Source organism: Phacochoerus africanus, chromosome X (assembly GCF_016906955.1).
Source record: "Phacochoerus africanus isolate WHEZ1 chromosome X, ROS_Pafr_v1, whole genome shotgun sequence".
NCBI lineage: Eukaryota > Metazoa > Chordata > Mammalia > Artiodactyla > Suidae > Phacochoerus > Phacochoerus africanus.
Genome location: NC_062560.1, coordinates 34,639,072 through 34,652,330, shown reverse-complemented (window position 1 = coordinate 34,652,330; position 13,259 = coordinate 34,639,072).

Below are 13,259 nucleotides of genomic sequence, written 5' to 3'. Positions count from 1 at the left end.
AGAACTATGATCATATGCAGTAACTGGTAGAAATCAATCTCTATCTCTCTCTCTCTCTCTCTCTTTTTTTTTTTTCTTTTTAGGGCTGTACCTGAGGCATATGGAAGTTCTCAGACTAGAGGTCAAATCAGAGCTGTAGCTGCCAGCCTATGGCACGGGAGCAATATGGGATCTCAGCTGCGTCTGTGACTTACACCACAGCTCACAGCAACGCCAGATCCTTAACCCACTGAGCGAGGCCAGAGATCGAACCCACATCCTCATGGATACTAGTCAGATTTGTTTCAGCTGAACCAAGACGGGAACTCCTCTATCTCTTTTTGAATGGTACACTTATTAGATTATATCAACTTTAGGTTAAACATTCTTCCTCCCCCATAGTCTAAGAACTCCTGAGAATATTTTGTATGTGTAGGTATACTGTGTTATTTAATGCTTTATTACCTGTGGCTTTTTTTGTTTTCCTATAATGTTAAATAATAAAATTCATGTGACATCACTAAATTAAGTAACTTCCCGGTTTTTGTTTTGCTTTTTTGTTTGTTTTTTGGCTTTTATATAATCTTACCATTTCAAATACTAAAGACTTTGAAGCAACTTGTTAAACCTGTAGGCCATGGATTTAGATTGCCTTGTTGCAAACCACATTCTTGCTACTGACTAGAAAAGCTGTCTTAGGCCACCCTCTTTTTTAGTTTTCTTATTTGGAAAATTGGGAGAGGGAACTAGTATTTGGACTCCTTGTTAATATAGTTATGAGAATTTTATCATACATGTCTTTCTTGACTTATGATGGGGTTACACCTCTATAAGCCCATCGTAAGCTGGAAATATATGTCAAAAAAGCATTTAATACACCTAACCTATCAAATATCATAGCTTAACGTAGCCTACCTTAAACATGCTCAGAACATTTATACTAGCCTACAGTTGGGCAAAATCATCTAAGGAAAGCCTATTTTATAAGAAAGTGTTAACAACTCATGTAGTTTATTGAATACTACAGGTAAAAAATACAGTGTATATATGGGTTTATAATGGTTTTAAGTGCACTGGTTATTTATCCTCCTAATGGTGTGGCTGACTAGGAACCACTGCTTGCTGCTGCTGCCCAGCATCACAAGAAGTTATCATAAGGCATATCACTAGTCTAGGAAAAGATCAAAATTCAAAATTCTAAATACAGTTTCTACTGAATGCATATGGTGTTTGCACTAATATAAAGTAGAAAAATCATAAGCTGGATCTCATAAGTTGGGACAGTCTGTGTACCATGTGTCAAGCTCAGAGTAAGCATTAAAGAAAGGTCAACTACTATAATGGTTATTCAGTATATAAAACTCATTTATCCCAGTGACTTGATCCTTATCATAAAACATGAATGGAGATTTAGGAGTGATGTCAGCAAAATGGCAGAATAGGAGTCCTCCAAACTTGTTCCCCCAGAGACACTGACTTATCAACAATATAGGGTCTAGATAGTCTTTATGATAATTTCAGAAACCAGTTAGAATGACTCAGTACCCCAGGAAGGTGCAAAGCCAAGAACAGCCATGTAGAAATGGGTAAGAAAAGTTGTTGGATTTCACTTAAGATAGCCTTTCTCCAAAGCCAGCACAGCTTGGGGCAATAGTAAGAAAACACACCACTCAGTGCTTCTCCTTTGGAGGAAAAGAGAAGAGTGGAACATATACCCAATATTCCAGCTATTCAGGGGGCTGCCCAAGGAACTGAATTCTGTCTCCATTGACTTGGAATCCTGACAGGGAACCAGATTATTTTTGAAGTCTGGAGGCTGCCGAGAACAAGGTAAACCTGGTAGCCTCTTGCAGCAAAAAGTACCTAAAGAAGCATAACAGACACTAGAGAGGATAAGAGATTACAAGCTCCTGAAAAAGAAACTGGAAAATCTGTATAGTTGGGAAATTACATGTACAAGCACAGAGAAGATATACCCCCAGAAAATATTTGAGAGGCTTCTAAAATCTGTAGCCAGGTTGACTGATAAAGAACTTCCATACAAAGCCAGTCCACAAAGGCTGGAAGAGGTGGATGTTTTTGCAAATACTCAAATCTTAGCAAATAATAATAATAATAATAAAACAATAATAGTAATGAACACAAAGACACAGGGAAATATGGCTAAATTAAAAAAACAAAACTCCAGAAACTGACCCGAAGAAATAAACATCTACGAATCAACTGACAAAGAATTCAAAATAATTGTCTTTTGGAAGCCCAATGAGCATTAGTTGAAAGCAAAACACACACGCACACACCAAAAAAAACATGTTGGTGAGGATGTGAAGAAATCCGAACCCTTGTACACCGTTGGTGGGAATGTAAAATGGTACAACTGGTGTGGAGAACACAGTATGGAGGCACACCAAAAAACCAGAAGCAGAATTTGTCATATGATCTAGGACTCCAACTTCCAGGTATACATCCGAAATAATTGAAAACAGATTCTCAAAGAGATATTTACACACCCATATCACATCCATTACAGCTATATATATATATATATATATACACACACACATATATATATAAAGCTTTTTAGGGCTGCACCCGTGGCATATGGAGGTTCCCAGGCTAGGGGTCGAATGAGAGCTGCAATTGTCTCTCTACACCACAGCAATGCAGGATCAAAGCAGTGTCTGCAACCTACACAACAGCTAAGAGCAATGCTGGATCCTTAACCCACTGAGTAAGGCCAAGAATCGAACCTGCATCCTCATGGATACTAGTCGGGTTCATTACCACTGAGCCACACCAGGAACTCCTACAGTGTTATTTTAATAGCCAAGAGGTGGCTATCCATCACATATGAATGGATAAAGAAAATGTGGTATATATATGCAATGAAATATTATTCTCCCTTAAAAAAGGTAGAAATTCCAACTCATGCCACAATATGGATATACCTTGTGGATATTTCTATCATATGCCACAAAATGGATGTACAATGTGGATATTGTGCTAAATTAAATGAATCACAGGAGGACATTTACTGTATAATTGCACTTACATGAGGTATCTAAATTAAATTCTTAGAAACCAAAAAAATAGAATGGCAGTTGCCAGAAGCTACAGGGATGGGGTAAAAGGGGAGTTGTCTTTTATCCAAATCAAGACAACATGCCCCAAATGGAGTCATTCATACTAAGCCCTGGGTCACCAAACAGACTTAATAGTTTTGGCTCTCCCACAAATGGAATCTTAAACCAGTCAGTCAGGAATCACCTAATAAGCACCAGTTACATAATCTGCCTGATACACCCCTGTCACTGCCTAAAGGCAAGTGACCTTGCAATAATCAACCCACCTTTTTTTTTTTTTTTTTTTGCCCGGTATAATTTCCTTGTTCCCACTCCCTTCTGTCCATAAAAGTCTTGCATTTTGTACAGCTCCTCAGAGCTCCTTTCTATCCTCTAGATTGCATGCTGCCTGATTCATGAATCACTGAATAAAGCCAGTAAGTTCTCAATTGAATTTTATTTTCTGACACTTTGAATGGGTACAGAATTTTGGTATACAAGATGAACGTTTTCTACAGATCTGTTGCATAGCAATGTGCTTATAGTTAACACTACTATACTATACAGTTAAAAATGCTTAACATTTTAAGTTGTTAGTTTTTTTTTTTTTAACACAATAAAAAAAGTTTTCATGCTAGGGTAAGCTCTAAAAAAACTAATACTTCATCTATTCCCATGCCAGCATTTCATCACAATTTCTCTCTTATTGTCTCTTCTCCTTGAACTTAACACTTCCTTTGTCTTTTGAATTTCTCATTCAGTGCCAACTATTTGAAAGTAACAGTTTTCAGATTTCTTTAAGAAATGCTTATAAGAAGAGTACAGAACTCAGAAGATTGAATCAAAAGATTTTGGTCTATACCACAACAGTTTCTCCATGCTACACCAATGTGTAGCTAAAATTAGCTCTTTGAGTAATCTGTTATTGGGGAGGAAAAATATTTTTGTATCCTTCTAGTTGCTTGGCTGTAATAAAAGATTAAAGGAAAAGAAAAGAAAACAAGCTTAAAAACATGTATACCTGATGTATGCATGGGGAAAAGCCAAGAGAACTGAGTAACTCCCTGAAATGGCCCAAGCCGTCACCTTATACACCACTTTCAACTCAAGACAAAACATGGGGAGAGCCAGTTATGGGAGGTTATCAGGCAAAGCACAGGAAATAGATAATGTTTATTCTACAGATTTAAGTCATTGCCTTCATCATCAATAAGAGTTTCTAGAGATTTAGTCATTTTCTTAGTGGTATAGAGAAGGAGATATTCTTACAAATGGATATTTCCTTTATAAATTTAAATTTATTACACAAAAGGGTAACTTCCATTTGGTTTTCTGAGCTTCCCTTCTATTTCTCAAAATAATCCTTATGCCGAAGAAGCATATTTTGGGGTGGCACATTCAGATCCCCTTCTGAATAAACTAATTCTAAAACTAGGGAAGGTATAGTAAAAATGTACCTCCAGGAGTTCCCGTCGTGGCGCAGTGGTTAACAAATCCAACTAGGAACCATGAGGTTGCGGGTTCGATCCCTGGCCTTGCTCAGTGGGTTAAAAGATCCGGCGTTGCTGTGAGCTGTGGGGTAGGTTGCAGACGTGGCTCGGATCTCGCATTGCTGTGGCTCTGGCGAAGGCCAGTGGCTACAGCTCCAATTGGACCCCTAGCCTGGGAACCTCAATATGCCACAGGAGTGGCCCAAGAAATGGCAAAAAAAAAAAAAACCCAAAAAAAGTACCTCCAAAGTTAGTAAAGGCAAAAACATGTTACACAAAACAAAAACAAAACCCAAACAGAACAAAACATGAATTGAGTGTCCTTATCCTAATATTAATTTCTTATCTGGATATTTCAATTTTTACCAATTGCCTCCCCTCTCTCTTTGAAACCCATCTTGTAGATTTCCCTTCCTAGAGTGAACACTTGCTTAAAAAGTAGAGAATATAAGTCTGATCTTCCTTTCTCAAGTGGAATTTCCCATTTACATTTAGAAGTTATTATTTTTCAGGGTTTATCAGGATATTTAAACGTATCACTTTACAATGAATATTCACTCATTAAAGAAAGAAGAGGCAGGAGTCAGTATTTGAGGTCCCTTTCCATTTTATTTTTCATGTTTTTATTTTTGCGTTTCTACTCCATGCCCAACACTATATCAGGGACAGAAAATTCAAATAAGACAAAACCAGACCAAAAATACAGCACATAGTTTATCCTAAAGATCTCAGTTAGGAACTATGTTAGATAACTCGACTTCAACAAATTTATTCACAAGGGGGACTTGACCCACTTCAGTAACCCAGGGAAGATGGGCAGTGGCACAGCCAGGCCTCTGAGACAGTGGGAACAGTGGCGCCTCTCTGCAGGGCTCTGTTTCTCTATGGTGGTTGCCTTCATCATCTGTAGTCAGCTTCTGCCACAGGCTCTTCAGCCTGACTCTGACAGCTCCTGTCCTCACAGTGTCACCATCAGAGAGGGGACGAGCAGAGCCCAAGTCCCAGAGAGGTGCTCTGACTCCCTCTGTGTCTAGGAAGATGCAGGACTGTGATGGGCAGCCTCCACCAGGATTCTTTGTGGCAGTGACCGTGCAAATGACTGAAGCCGTGTGTATGCTTTGAATGTTAAGCAGTAGGTTGTGAGATCAAACATAGATTTGAAAGAGAATCTCCTTCCCCAGGCCTAGGTTAGTTGAGCAAGACAAAAAGGTGTTGAGTAGATTCAAATATTATCCCATGAGGCATTCCAAAAAAACTATTTTTCTCCCATATATTGTTCCCTTTCAAAGATAAAGTTTAAAACATCCTTGTTTGGAATGAATAACTAGCTTTCCGTCTGGACATAATCATAATCATCTATAAGTTCTTGGTGGAAAATTACTGCTTGTATCCTGCAGTTTTCTCCTCCTCCCAATACATGGCTGCATTTTGCTTGCAGTGTTTTATTTCTAGGCATCTATTCAGGTCAATTCTGTTAACTCATTTCTCCACAGGAAGAAGAAAATTACGTCCCACCCTAGCACATGGGAAGATTTTATCTCAATTTATAGAATGTTTTATGTGGCATTTATTTAAATTTTCTTCCACATGGTGGACTGCAGATCTCTCTCTTCTTACATAATGTCAATTTGGTGCTAAAGTAAAATGTGAAGATTGACAAGTATCTTTTCAAAGAAACACTATCCATAAACTCTAAAGCAAAAAATAAAAAAATAAAAAATAAAAAAATTCACTGTAGCACAATGAGGGAGAAATCTCAATGATAGGAAGATAAAAATCCCCAAAATGACATTTTGGTGTGTTTGACCAGAGGGGTAACTCTGAAATGGTGAGCAGTGCAGTCTGCTGAGGTATGTGCGTGATGATACCACACACTAAGCAGTGAACCTCCATGTGACATGTAATCTCTGCATAGTAGAAACATCCTCAAGGAGCTGTGCTCAGGAAACAATGCCTTATAGGCTGAATCTGCAGATCCTTCCCAGTTTTCATCTCTCCTCTAAGTCTAATCTCCTGCAGCCAGTGAACCCCTGTTTTCTCCCTGGAAATCGCAAGCAGTTTTAAAAGTGAGGTTCTGTTACTTTACTCTTGGTTTGCCATGGAATGCTCTGAAAAGATGAATCATCGGTGAGTGCAGTGAGGAGACTTCAGTGCCTGGTTGACTGATCGCTACACACCAAGGACAGCAGCCCCCTAAGGTACTAAATGGCCAGGGGTCCTTATAGGCAAACAGAGAAAGCCCATTTCCTTCTCAGTCTAGTAGATGGGATGCTGTCTTCAACAACCAACTACCAGGCTGCTGGTGCCTGGGTAGGATGGGAATTGCTTGTTCATAAGAAGCACCTAGTGGGAGTTCCCCTCGTGGCTCAGTGGTTAACGAATCCGACTAGAAACCATGAGGTTGTGGGTTTGATCCCTGGCCTTGCTCAGTGGGTTAAAGATCTGGCGTTGCCATGAGCTGTGGTATAGGTGGCAGACCCGGCTTGGATCCTGTGTTGCTGTGGCTCTGGCGTAGGTCAACAGCTACAGCTCTGATTAGACCCCTAGCCTTGGAACCTCCGTGTGCCATGGGAGCAGCCCTATAAAAGGCAAAAAGACTATATATATATATATATATATATATATATATGAAGCACCTAGTGAATAATGTCCTAAGAACATCTCTGCAAATACCTACCAATAAATATGTCGAGCCACTAAGACTACCTCTACATTTCCTTACAAGACAGTTTAGTATTCTATTCCTGGAGAATAAAACTGATTTGGGTCAGTGATTCCAGCAGCTTATGCTCTCACTTGGATCATCAAGCCTTCTTTTCTGAAAGGGCTGTAGAAATCTAGTGAACGATCTCAAGCAAATTTATCAGTCCTCCGTTGACTTTTCCTTCTTGCAGACTTTCTGTCCCTTCATTCCAAGAGCACTTTGAAGGTTTTCCATAACTGTCACCCATAATCTCTCATTCCTCAGCATCACCAGGTCATGCACTTATCTCATAAATATAAGGCCAGGCACTGATCAGCCCTGACTTTAAAGATGCTCAGGATACAGAGGAGGACACATGGAAGAAAATCAGTCACTGCCATGCAGCATGAGGAGACAAAAGCAGAGTATCTCCTGAGTCAGCCCGAGGACTCTGAAGATGCTTATGGGGACCAGTTAGCATCAAGTGAACTGATTCTTGAGGGACAAGTAAGGATTAGCCAGAAAGATCAGAATACAGGCAGAAGGGGAGGAAAAGCCATTCCAGCAGTTGGAACAGCATGGCTAAAGACTTGAAGGTTTGAAGGACCTTAGCACCTTGAAAGAATTGAGGAGGTCTGAATCTGAGACCTTGTAAGTTACCTGGCTCATTACAGTGTTCACATGTTTTCAGGAGATGAGGGATAATCTCACTGCAAACAAGGCACAGGAAATTTCTAGTCTCCCATGGATATAGGCACCAAATGGGGGGCGGGGGGAGCTGAACCAAGCGTGTGATTGTCTTTAGACAGGCATAAATTCACAAAGAGATGGAAGAAGTTGAAGACTGAGGTAGAGGGGCAATTTCAAAGATCCTCTTGTGCTGGATTTTCTCAGGATGACTTTCTTCTTCCTCTTTTACTTATTATCATTGCAGTTATTTTTGAAGTGCTGCATGTTTATACTGCTCTCAATGACAAAAATCCAAATGTAGACTGACTCTGGTTTATAAATACTTTATGTCCCCAAGTCCCATTTCCAGTTTAGCTGTTTTACTAACAATGTGTTTGTTCACAGAATCAGCAAACACCATCACCTCAGCTCATTCACTTCTTAGTTAGGACTCCTTCTTTCTACTGTAAAGTTCTATGGGTTTTGTCAAATGAATAGCGTCATGTACCCACCCTTATATTATCATACAAAATAGTTTCACTTTCTACTCAAATCCGCTTTATTGCACCTATTTTAATTCTCACTCATACCCAGAACTAGTGATAATCCCTGCTATATTTACCATTTCTATAATTCTACCCTGTTTCCAAAACATCATATAGATAGAAGCATCCAGTATGTAGCCTTTCGACCAGCTTCTCTCATCCAGCTATAGGTATTTAAGAGTCATTCATGACTTTGCATGGTTTGATAACTAATTCCTTTATCTTTTTAAATTAATAGATTTTAGAAGCAGTTCTAGATTTACAGAAAAATTGAGCCAAAAATACAAAGAGTTCCCATATTATCTCCTCAACCCCCTTACCAACTTTTCCTTATTATTAACTTGCTTTAGTATGGTCCATTTATTACAGTTGATGGGTCAGTATTGACATATTATTTTTAAAGTCCACCATTTACATTAGGGTTTATTGTTTGTGTTTTATGTTTTGAGGGTTTTGAAAACTGCATAGTGACATGTATCCACCATTACAGAATCATACTGAATAAAAACTATACTGCTCTAAAAATTTCCTGTGCCTCCCTCTCTCTTTGCAAGTCCCTGGCAGCTGTTGATCTGGCAACTTGTCTCATAGTTTTGCCATTTCCAGAATGTCATATAGTTGGGATCATACATTATGTAGCTTTTTCAGATTGGCTATTTTCACTTAGCAATATGCATCTAAGTTCCCTCTGTGTCTTTTGATGGCTTGATAGCTCATTTCTTTTTATCACTGAATAATATATTCCATCGCATGGTGTACCATGGCTTATCCATTTGCCCACTGAAGGACATCTTGGCTCCTCCCAAGTTTTAGCAATTATGAATAAAGCTGATATAAACATCTAGGTGCAGGTTTCAGTGTGGATGTAAGTTTCCAATACTATGGGGGGAACACCAAGAAGTATGATTGCCGGATCTTATGATTAAACTAAGTTTATTTTTATAAGAAACAGCCAAGCTGTCTGTCAAAGTGCCAGTACCATGTTGCATTCTCACCAGCAATAGATGAAGGCTTCAGTAGCTCCAAATCTTCACCAGTATTTGGTGGTGTCAGTGTTTTGGACTTTGGCCATTGTAGTAGGTATGTCGTGTTTTAATTAGCAATTTCCTAATGACATGATGTTGAGTATATTTTCATATGCTTATTTACAATTTGTATAACTTCTTTTGATGAAGTGTTCATTCAGATGTGCTGCCCGATTTTTATTAGGCTCTTGATTTTTGAGTTTTAAGAGTTCTTTGCAAATTTAAGATATTTTATCATGTACGTCCTTTATCATATGTTTTGCAAAGATTTTCTATAAATGTTTGGATTTTCTTTTCATATGCTAATTGTGTCCTTCACAGAGTACAAATTTTAAATTTTAATGAAGTCCAATTAATCAATTTTTTCTTTCATGGATCATGCTTTTCATGTTTTATCCAAAAAGTCATTGCCAAAGCCAATATCATTTAGATTGTCTCCTATGCTTATCTGTAGGAATTTTATAATTTTGCATTTGCATTTGGTTCTGTGATCCATTATGAATTATTTTTTGTGAAAGCTATAAGGTTTGTGTCTAGATTGTTTGTTTTTTTTTTTTTTTTTTTTGCATGTGGATGTCCAGCTGTTCCAATACCATTTATGGAAGAGAATATCTTTGCTCCATTGTATTGCCTTTGCTCCTTTGTCAAAGATCAGTTGACTCTATTTATGTATATCAATTTCTGAGCTGTCTGTTCCATTCCGTTTGATCTATATGCCTGTTTTTTTTCTTTTTCCAATACTGTAGTATCTTGATTACTATAGCTTTATATCAAATGTTTTTTATTCTGTTTTTTCTTTCTTTTTTTTCTTTTTCTGAGCAGCAGCTATGGGAATGCTGGATCCTTTAACCCACTATCCTAGGCTGGGTATCAATCCCACTTCCACAGTAACCCAAGCTGCTACTCGAGTCAGGTTCTTAACCCAGTGTGCCACAAAGGGAACTTCTCGGCTCTAGTTTTAACTGTAATAGAAGTTATGCCATTTCCAGTGGTAAATCCATGTTAAATCTTCCCCATCTCGTGTACTCCTTTTACCAGCCATGTTCAGGTGCATGCCAACTCTGCCATAGGTATCCATTAGGCAATACCTTAACTGGGGCATTTCACAAGTATGCTTTCAAATGTTCTCCTTTTTCATTCAATAGCTATCATAAGCTGCTTAATGTGACTTCTATCCGCACACAATACTGATGATCCTTATTTTTCTAGACTTGCCTTTTACTTTTCACTCCTGAGTCTATAATCCTGTTTGCAGTTAAACTCTTTTTACAGTGAATAGCAATTGAAATTTTCTAATGGTCTTTTCTTCTGAAGGAAGTCCTACTGATAGTATTTAATATTAAGTTGGCAGCTTGTGCCTTTGGAGAAGAGTCTTTTTGGCATTTTAACAGATCACCTAGCATATCTGAAGGATGTTGTTTTCTCTTCTTTTCTTTCTTTCTTTTTTTTTTTTCTTGCTTTTCACTTCCTCTAGAGACCCCCTGGGGCACATTTTTAACGACGCTGCTCTCCAAGCTGCTTTTTACAGCCTGTTCAATTTTAAAAATCTAAATCTGGGACTTGAGAATTATTTTTGATGGGTATTGTCTTACCTGTCCCCTTTAGTAACCATAAGTTTGTTTTTAAATTCTGTGAGTCTATTTCTGTTCAGCGAATAAATTCATTTGTATCTTTTTTAATTTTTAATTTTTCCTTTATCTCTATTTTATTTTGATGAAACCCCAAATCAGTGACTCCACATATAAGAGATAGCATATGATGCTTATCTTTAATTGTCTAATTTCACTTACTATGATAGTTTCTAGGTCCATCCATATTGCTGCAAATGGCATTATTTCATTCTTTGGTTATGGCTGAGCAATATTCCATCATATATATGCACCACATTTTTCATCCATTTCTCTATTAACAGACATTTAGGATGTTTCCATGTCTTGACTATTGTGAGCAGTGCTGCAATGAACATTGTGGCATATGTATTTTTTTTTTTTTTTAGGGCCACATCCACATTATATGGAGGTTCCTAGGCTAGGGGTTGAAATTGGAGTTACAGCTGCCAGCCTACAACACAGCCACAGCAATGCAGGATCTGAGCCTCGTCTGCAACCTACACCACAGCTCACATCAACACCAGAGCCTTAACCCACTGAGTGAGGCCAGAGAATGAACCCGCCACCTCACGGTTACTAGTCAGATTCGATTCCGCTGCACCACAAAGGGAACTCCACATGCATCTTTTTGAATTATGGTTTTCTCCAGAAAAATGCTCAGGAGTGGGATCACTGCATCGTAAAGTAGTTCTATTTTTAGTTTTTTTAAAGGAACCTCCATAGTGTTTCCTTAGTGGTTGTACCAATTTATATTCCCACCAACAGTGTAATAGGGTTCCCTTTTCTCTGTACCCTCTCCAGCATTTATCGTTTGTAGACTTTTTGATGATGGCCATTCTGGCTGGTGAAGGTGGTACCTCATAAAAGTTTCAATTGCATTTCTCCAATAATTAGCAATGCTGTGCATCTTCTCTTATGGGTTTTTTCCATCTGCATATCTTCTTTGGAGAAATGTCTATTTAGATCTTCTGGCCATTTTTTGATAGAATTGTTTGTTTGTTTGATCTTGAGCTGCAGGATGTGTTTGTGTATTTTGGATTAATCCATTGTCAGTAGCTTCATTTACAAAGATTTCCTCACATTCTGTGGGTTGTCTTTTCATTTTATGGTTTCATTTGCTGTACAACAACTTTTAAGTTTAACCAGGTCCATCTGTTTATTTTTCTTTTTCTTTTCATTACTCTAGGAAGTGGATCTGAGAAGATAATTGCTGCAGTTTATGTCAGAGAGTGTTTGGTTTATGTTTTCCTCCTAGAGGTTTATAGTATCCACTCCAAGCCCCACAGTGCCTTCCCCGGCTGCGTCATGACAATCTACACTCCCTTGAAGTCTTGAATCTTGTTGGCTATGTTTTTCCCTCTTCTGTGAGACAGGAAGACTAGAGGAGACTAGAATGTGACGAATTCCCTTCTTCCAGCCATAGCTCAGAAAATCCTGTAGAATTTTATTATGGAGAAGGCTCAGAACATGTTTCAGGATGGTTACTCTCCTCTTTTGCTAACCAGGCCTGTTAAGGGATCTTTCTTGGATTTCACTGTGTGAGATTGATAAGGTTCCTAGAACTAAAGCCAACAAAACCCAAAGAGGTTCTCCTGAGACTGTGACCCTCCAAGAATTTCTCACTCTAAAGCTCATCCACACCCAGCCTCTGGCTATTCACCAAAGTTAATGTTTACATTCATACCAGTTCCTGGTTCTATCCACCTCTTCTCCAAGTAAACATATCTTGGCTGTGTTTCCTCTTCAGATTTTGCCAACTCTTAGCAAGTTGCCCTGTAACCTAAGTTCTTTGGTGGGTCCTCCTCCCCAAAAAAATCATTAATTTCAAGTCCAATTAGCTTCTTCTGATTGTAAGGATGGGTGCAATGACTTGCAAACTCTATGTGTTTGTGCTAAAACTAGAAGTGCAAATGGTTCTATGTACAGATTAGGTTATTTATATTCACGAAGTCAGATAGAAAATACAAAATTTATTCGAGTCTATTCACAAAATTAAAATTCAAAGTTAAAATATTTTTGGGAAGAACGTTTTATGCCCAAAGAGAACATACTTGGCAGAGCTGAAATAAAACTCAGCTTGCACTAAATTTATAATAGTATAATTGCATCTGTGTGAATTTGGTTCCCAGCAAACAATTATATACCCCAGACCAGACTGTGTGTGAAACATGATGCTGGGCTCCACCAATACAGGAA